This window comes from Apium graveolens, chromosome 6 (assembly GCF_009905375.1).
Source record: "Apium graveolens cultivar Ventura chromosome 6, ASM990537v1, whole genome shotgun sequence".
In the NCBI taxonomy this organism is placed as follows: Eukaryota; Viridiplantae; Streptophyta; class Magnoliopsida; order Apiales; family Apiaceae; genus Apium; species Apium graveolens.
Genome location: NC_133652.1, coordinates 152494960 through 152503790, shown reverse-complemented (window position 1 = coordinate 152503790; position 8831 = coordinate 152494960). Strand labels below are relative to the sequence as shown.

The window sequence follows — 8831 nt, the reverse complement described above, 5'->3', positions numbered from 1 at the left end:
TGTTTATTTACAAATCAATACAAGAATTCTACATTAAACCTATTGGTAAAACCTAATTAGTGTAATGGGCTCCAAATTAATCAATTAACTACGTAGCCAACTAATTGATGGAGAGAATATTTATGTATATGACTTAGCACATATTATAAATAAAAACACAAAGTTAATTAAATGGTATCTTAATCTATCTATATATATTATCTATATTATACTATACTGTAATAATTAGAATGAGTTATAATTTGGTTCAACGGTTATTCCCTAATTTTGGTTATTAAAATAATAAATAAATAGTGTTATATATCCGTTAAACTACTAGACATAGTTTAACTCTAAACTACGACGGCAATTTATCATATTATTTAAAAAATAAATAACTAGTATTATATATCCGCTAAACTACTAAATTATTAAACTACTGGATATAATTCACTTACCCTACTAAAATACGACCACATGTTATCCTATAATTTTAATTATAAATTTATAATTATTATAAATTTATATAAATATTTTAAAATTAAAATATGAAGGGATAAAAAAATTAATATTAACGGGAACCCATATCGCACGGGATTTAACCTATATTTATACTATGCTATAATAACCGGAATGGGGTATAATTTGGTATGCCTTTTTTTGGTTGGTTTGGTTATCCCCATTTATGACCGTCAGATCTTTTTAATCAAATAATCAGGACCGTTAGATTCAAATACTTAAAGAATATACACTACTAAAACTCACAGGTTCGAACCCTGCCAACATTAAATATTTATATTATTATCTATGCACTACTAAAACTCTCAAGTTCGAACCTCACCAAAAGCAAATATTTATATTATTTATACACTACCCTAGATTCAGATTCAAATTCTGTCAATAACAAATATTTATATTATTATTTATAAATATACTAATAAGGTAATGATCCAAAAAATAATTTATTATAAATTTAAATGATATAAAAATATTAATGAAGATCCGTGCATCACACGGGTTGTGAAACTATCTATACTATACTATAATAACCGGAATGGAGTATAATTTGGTTCAACGATTATTCCCTAATTTTGGTTATTAAAAAAATAAATAATTTTATATATCCGCTAAACTACTAAATTATTAAACTACTAGACACATAGTCTACTTATTCTACTAAACTACAACCACAGTTTATCCTATTATTAAAAAATATAAACAAATAGTGTTATATATCCACTAAACTACTAAATTATTAAACTACAAGATATATTATACTTATCCTACTAAACTACGATCACATGTTTTCCTATTATTTTTTTTATAAATTTATTATTATTATATATTTATATAAATATTTTAAAATTATTATATGATGGGATAAATAAAAATTTAAATATTGACGGGAACCCGTGCATCGCACGGGATTTAAGCTAGTTATTAATTTAACTCCTCCACCAATAAATCATTCTCTTTATGGAGTGACCCTGTAGGTTCAATATTAAAGCCGGTAGTAGAAATAAATACAAGACATGGATCTCGTGTCAAGCCTATCTAATTTAATCATATATTTTCCTCTTTGGGATGCCTAGATCTGTTTAATGCAAATTAGAATCTTCTTTCTAATTTCATTTACTCTGGCCAGAGATTCTTGAACTAGAATAAGTGGAATAACATAGGACATTTTCTTCTTTCACTAGAAGGAGCAGATCCTTTATTGATCATTCACTATCTTCGTGTACAAATTCCTACATCTAGAAGAGCCCTTATTATTGTCCCTGGAGACTAAGAACTAAACCAAAGTATAGTTCAGTGTACATAAGGTGACTATGATGACCTCAAGTTTATGGACACTTGTACAACTATCACAATATGAACAACTACTGACACATGAGTGAACTCCATCAGTTTTTCAGCTGTGCGAGTCATGTTCAGTGAACTTATTCTATAATAAGCACCTACATACTAGCTATAATGTCACCACACAAATGTTTATGAGAACATACATCCTTCATAATGAAGCAAGCATAGTATGTACCGATCTTTGCGAATTACTAATTACCAGTTAGTAATCCTACGACCAGGAACTATTTAAGTTCAGAGTTATCATCTTTTAGGTCTCATTATTATGATCTCATCATAATCCATAATAGTTTTACTCTAAACTATGGTATATCTTATTTAAACACTTAAATAGATAAAGCCCGCAAAAAAAACAAAACAAGTCTTTTATTAATATAATTGAAATTAAAACAGATTTCATAAAAGTTATTCCTAAATCATCATACATGATTGGACTTAAGACACATCTCTTTCAATCTCCCACTTGTACTAAAGCCAATCACTCTGGTATCTAATACCCATCTTGTCTTTATGACGATCAAAATGACTTTGAGAGAGTGGCTTTGTTAATGGGCCTGCTATGTTTTTATGTGTGTCAACTCTATTGACGTTGGCATCTCCTCTTTCACATTGTTGTCACAATACAACTTGTTCCTTAGCTTGAGTTATTTCCGCATTGTTGTCACAATACAACTATTGAGTGGCATTTATGACACTTTATAACGCTCCATTAAGCTTTGAATTGATGTTATTGTACTCAAGTTGTTGGTGTTTTAATATGTTTTCTAGTGTTTTTGCATTTCAGACATTAATCCGTAATTCAGGTGAATTAGCATTAATTTGATGCTAATATGGTGTCCAAGGAATAAAGCTCGTGAAGACCAACTCATTGCAACAAGAAAAGAAGAGAATGTATATTTTCTCCAGAAGGTCGGCGCGCCCGCGCAGTCATAGCACGCACCCGTGCCCAAAGTAGAGAGACACAGCTAGGGCTGATCATTCGGTCGGTTCGGTCCAAAACCGGACCGAACCGAATAGACCGAAAACCCAATTGCTTCTTTTTTGTGGAACCGAACCGGACCGGAGTAAGAATTTGGACCGGTCCAAAACCGAACCGAATTAGTCCGGTTTATTCGGTCCGGTCCTTAAAAGAACCAAAATTTTAAATCAGCCAACCTGTAGTCCCGTATCATGATTTATCTAATTCAATTTGCATATTATAAATTCTTTAACCAATCACGAAAACATCAAAAAGAAATTATACTCTAAAATTCAAATGAAAAATAATGAGAATCTGGATTCTGGACAGTCAGGCCAATAGACAATAGCCATTAAGTAATTAGTTTACAATTTACATAATTTTAAAAGCAGCAGAGGTTCTCAGTACTCGTAGCCGTAGGCAGTAGCTCACAAAACAGAATCATAGCCATTACATAAACAGAATCATAGCCATTACATAAACAGAATCTAAGTCTTAAACTTCAAAGACAATAGAATATCAATTTTCAAGCTGCTGCTGACTTGCTGCTTCTCTGACCTCTGCCATTCAGTATTACCAGTCTAGGTACCACACATCACACAGACCTGATGTCTGAAACAAAAAAAATCACAGATTGAATATCAGCTAGCAAATAAATAAATTCAGCTACCAAAGTCCCAAGCAATATCATTCATTGAATATCACAGATTCACAGAATCCAGATTGTAGTTCAGTACGTGGATAATTCAGCTATAGTATAATTATCATTTACCAAATGAGTTCTAAGTAAAGTACATATAAGAAAGTTATAATCCTAAGGCCCTGATCTATTTGTTAGCTATTATTCACAAGGATCAGTATCGATGATGACCTTATCAAAGCAGTGATTATCTGACTAAGCCTATGAATTATTGCTGGTAACTATACCGTTTACAATTCAATTGCTTCCATCTCGAACATAAATGCGTGCAAGAAGAATAAACTTGTGACTGTGAAACAACCTTACTTTTCCAGACCTTCATATCAAACTCATAAAATATCCAAATTAAGTACTGAAAACACTAGGCCACTAAAGCATCAAAATTACACCAAGATAATATCTTTTGCTTCCTCAAAACAAATTACACAAACAAACATATGCTAGAGAACAAAAGATTGCGGCAGATTTAACTGGAAGAAAATAAAACTTAGGAGGAATTTGGTATCGGGCATGGGTGACTTGCCAAGAATTATATATATAGCTAATAGTTTGGTACCATATAGTTATTTTTTACCACCTTATTTTCACATTAGGGGGTACATCACAACCCCTGATGCCTACTTAGTACCTAATTAGTAAGAACCGACAAAATGATTGATTAATATAGGTAGTTTGGAAGCAGAATTCTACTTGCAACCTAAAGAGTTCCTATAGTCGCATTGAAATAGTCAAAATATAATTATTCTGTTGTATCGTATTGATTTTCCTCCTAAGTGTTTCTTTAGAGAACAAGTGCTTGCAACAGATTTAACTGGAAGAAAATTCTATAATATGAACAATATGTAGCCTTTTCTAAGTTTTAAAAAAAAATCTTAATTCAGTTAAGACAAGCTTCAGTGCCTGAGGACCAAAGAAGATAATTACAAATAAAATGAACTAGTATAAAAATAAATTAGAACAAACTCTAGGTAAAAAAGCAGGCAACTATCAAGAGTATAGTCCAGACTCCAGAAGCAAGAGTATAGTCCAGACTCCAGAAGCAACAAATCATTAGAATCTACCAGATAACTATCAAAATTCAAACGGTGCTATACTGAAAATTGTATTTACCAATCATCCAAGGGTATGACAGTTGCATCCTTTTGAACATTCTCCTCCCTGACGGACATAGCAGAAAATGCTGTCAAAAATAGAATTTATGACATGTTAATTCAATTTCATCACAATCATTAATTAGTGACAAACGGAATTTAAAAAAAACATAAATAAAATATACCTTCTTCAAAGTTTTCAATATCATCAAGATCTTCTTCGATTGTTTTTGGGCATTTGGCCCCCCGTAAACAATCTTGAGCACAAATTAAACCTTCAACAACTTTAGCCGTCAAAGAACTCCTATATGGATCAAGGACTCTTCCACCCGTACTAAAAGCGGATTCTGATGCTACGGTGGAAATAGGAATTGCAAGTACATCACGGGAAAGTTGAGAGAGGATAGGAAACCTACTTGTATTGACTTTCCACCACTTCAAAATATCAAACTCATCATCATCTTTCGTAACAAAGACACTCTCTTTCAGATAAATATCCAATTCACACTTGGATTCCACCTCACCACTCTCCAATTTTTGTTTCAATTATTTTCTTATGCAAGTTCCAATTGTGATCAATATAGTGAGCCGTGATGCACATATAATTAATCCTTTATATTGAAGTCCAAGTATCCATTGTAATACTAACTCTTTGACCCGACATCTTAAAATATGTGGTTAACTTCCTCTTTTCATCTACAAAGATTTGGTAACAATCACGTGCCACGGTAAAACGAGATGGCATCTTAAAAAGTGGTTGAGTGGTTTGCATGAAATCATTAAACCCCTCACCCTCAACAAATCTAAAGGGAAGCTCATATATAATGATCATGGAAGCTAACTTATTTCTAGAAAGTTTTTGATTAAAGTGCCAATTTTTAAGAATGCAATCATTCCCTCCCATGGATTGTAAGGACAACTGTGTTTATTTTGATTCACCGCTAAGTGGCAATTTTTTGTAAGATCAGACATGCTTTAAAAGTGTACTAGTGCCATTTTGACTACTATCGGAAAAATATTCCTTACCACAATAGTTGCACCTAGATTTTGTAAACCCTCCTGCATCCTTAAACTTGGTCATATGATCCCACACTTCTGACCTCGCTTTCATAACCTTTCTTTTTCCTTTCGTGGAGGTTGCAGTTTGAGTTTGAGTAGTATTAGGATCATTAGAATCCCCCAACCCCGTGTCTCGCTGCGAATCTGCTTGTGACATTATTCCAACTGAATTAAAAGGGAAAATGAAGTCAGTTTGTAAGTAACAAAAAAATACAAAAATTAAGCAAATATAACAATACAGATTATACAGTAGTACTGCACTATTATGACTGCCAAAAGTTTTCAACTCACGGGTGAAAGGGCTAGTAGTACTATACACCACAAAAACAAACTACAAACAACTAAACAATTGTAAAACCTAAACGAAATTAGGCATTAATAAAGAAATTAAGAAAATCAAATTAAGAAAAAAATTTAAAAGATGACCAAGATAAATTGAATAAGCTAAATTACCTTTAGTAATGACTCTAATGACTGAAATTGAATGAGGAAGTTAATACATTGAGAAATAATAAGAGAAAATCTAAGAACGAACCTTGATAGAATCTTTGATATGAATCTTTGAACAAATTACAGATATGAATCTTTGATTCTCGATGATGATTGATGAATTGATCGAACTCTGAACTGAATCTTTGATTCTTTCACGGCTTCATGTCATGGGCTACTGGGCTTCTGGCTTTATGGAATGAATACATAATATGATAGATATGCTTTAGTGGTTTACTGTTTCAGTTTGTGCGGACTACGACGCGTGTAATAGATTAAACTCGAAGTCAAGTCTGAAGTCTGAAATGAACTGAATGAATATATATAATTATATAAATATAAAATATAAAATATATTTGTAATATATAAAATAAAAATATATATTATAAATATTCGGTCTATTCGGTCCAGAACCGAATTTTTTTATTAAAAACCGGACCGGACCGAAATATATTTTGGTCCTGGACCGAATACCCGAATTTGCTGAAAAAATTGGACCGAACCGAATCGAATTAGGAAATTTCGGATCAGATTTTCGGTTTTAGTTTGGTTTTGCTCAGTCCTAGACACAGCGCGCCAACGCTGATCAAGTGCGCGGCCGCGCCAGGTCGGGATTTTAGAATCCTGATTCTTGTGGGCTTTTGATTGGAGGAATTCTACTACGCATGGACTGCTATATATACCTAAATAAAGATCGTTTTTTGAAGAGAGACGTACCAGAGCACAAGGAGAAGGCGTAAGAAGACCGTTTTAGCACAATTCAACGAAGGCGAAGAAGATCTAGTTTATACTCGTGATTCTTTGTTTTAATTTGTAACTTTGGATGCTAGTTTTCTTATTCGTTAACCTATAATCTTATTTCATACTTGGTTTATTAAATAATGGTTTATTAAGTATTCAGTATAAAGACTACGTTTATTATACCATGCTTTCATCGGAACCCACGTTGATGATGAGTCCGATTATGGACTAATCGTTATCTTGGGGTTCTAGCGGATTTATTTATGGATTTCTTTAGTTAATTTTTTCGATGCCTTAGTGTGTGGTGATTGTATGATAACCTAGTATTATTCGTCTTATGAGCGTCGCGAACTTATAAGATAGCGTGTTAATCTTTAATGAAGCGATAATGAATTTAAGGATTTAGAACTTGCCATGCTAACATAGGTTCATGTGTTACTGTTATGCATGATTCGTAGGTAATTTTAACCATCTTACTTGCCCTATGTAATCATGATATATAACTTGTGCATTAAGCCATTATGTTGTCAAATTCTATAGACATATAGGGTCTCAATATAATTGGTGTCTGTTCAGCTTCTATCTCTTTTGTGGATGTCTGACAATATGTTATTCGTGCAACGAAAGTTGGCGTTTAGCAGTTTCGTGTTATCTGATTAGTGTCATCACCATTACATGCTAAGGTTAAGAATGAAAAGGCTATTAAATGAAGTATTTAATGAAGTTAGAATCCCATATTTGTGTCATATATTATTCAAATCTCCTTAATCTCTGAGTTAATATTTTCTAGTATAATTCTTAATAGTTAATCGTAGTATAATCAAAACCCAATTTGTTATTCGTCTTGACATTGAATAATAGACATATCATTGTTACATAAGTGCTTAAATCACAAACTTAACCTAAAATAGTCCCTGTGGGAACGAACTAGAAATAATTCTATATTACTTGCGATCACGTATACTTGCGTGAATTATTAGCGCATTCTTAGCGACTAACATGTTTTTGGCGTCGCTGCTGGGGACTCGGTGTTAACTTTTTATTTATGTGTTTGTCATCAGTGATAGTTAAAGTTCATTGACTCGGACATTATTACTTACCTACTCTTTTCCTTGTCGTGTTTCAGGTACTCTAGCGAGCGTGTATGCATACGCGTTCACAGGCTCGTAAGAGAACTCTGGATCAAGCCGAGGAAGAAGCTGTAGTGGTTCGAAGAGAAGTTTTTGAGGACGAAGAGAAAGTAGAAGAAGAAGAGAAAGTCGAGGAACCAGCTTTAATAGAGATGGGAGATCAAGCAGAAATTCCTAAGGCTTTGATGGACTATTCTCAGCCTAAGATCAATGATATTCAGTCAAGCATAATCATACCAGCCATCTCGACTAATACTTTTGAGATCAAGTCGAGCACAATTCAGATGATACAAAACTCAATTCAGTTTGGGGGTTCTCCTACGGAAGACCCCAACATGCATATCAGGGATTTTATCGAAATCTACGTTACTTTCAAGTTCAATGGGGTGCTTAAGATGCTATCAAGCTGCGACTCTTCCCATTCTCTCTGAGGGATAAGGCAAAGTGCTGGTTACATTTTCTATCACCAGGGTCTATCACCAAATGGGAGGATCTTGCTCAAAAGTTTCTCACTAAATTCTTTCCTATGGCGAAGACTGCTACAATCAAGAATGCTTTTACTCAGTTTGCACAACAAACTGGAGAATCTCTGTGTGAGGCTTGAGATCGATATAAGGAGATGCTAAGGAAGTGTCCACACCATGGAATAGACCTATGCTCGATGCAGCGTCTGGTGAAGCCTTATGGGCCAAAAGCTATAATGAAGCTTATGAATTGATTGAGCTAATAACAGCTAATGAATACCAGAATCCTACACAAGGAATGTTGCAAGGTAAAGTAGCAGGAATTCTGGAAGTGGATACAGCTACTGCTATAGCTGC

The 8831-nt window shown here is 33.4% G+C and overlaps 1 non-coding gene across 1 annotated transcript; it reads right to left on the bottom strand.

Moving 5' to 3' along the window:
• Window positions 1-8551: 8551 nt before the first annotated feature.
• LOC141670098 (small nucleolar RNA R71) lies at window positions 8552-8658 on the bottom strand. The gene has a single exon (XR_012554345.1). It is a non-coding gene; the product is annotated as a small nucleolar RNA R71 (small nucleolar RNA).
• Window positions 8659-8831: the final 173 nt, after the last annotated feature.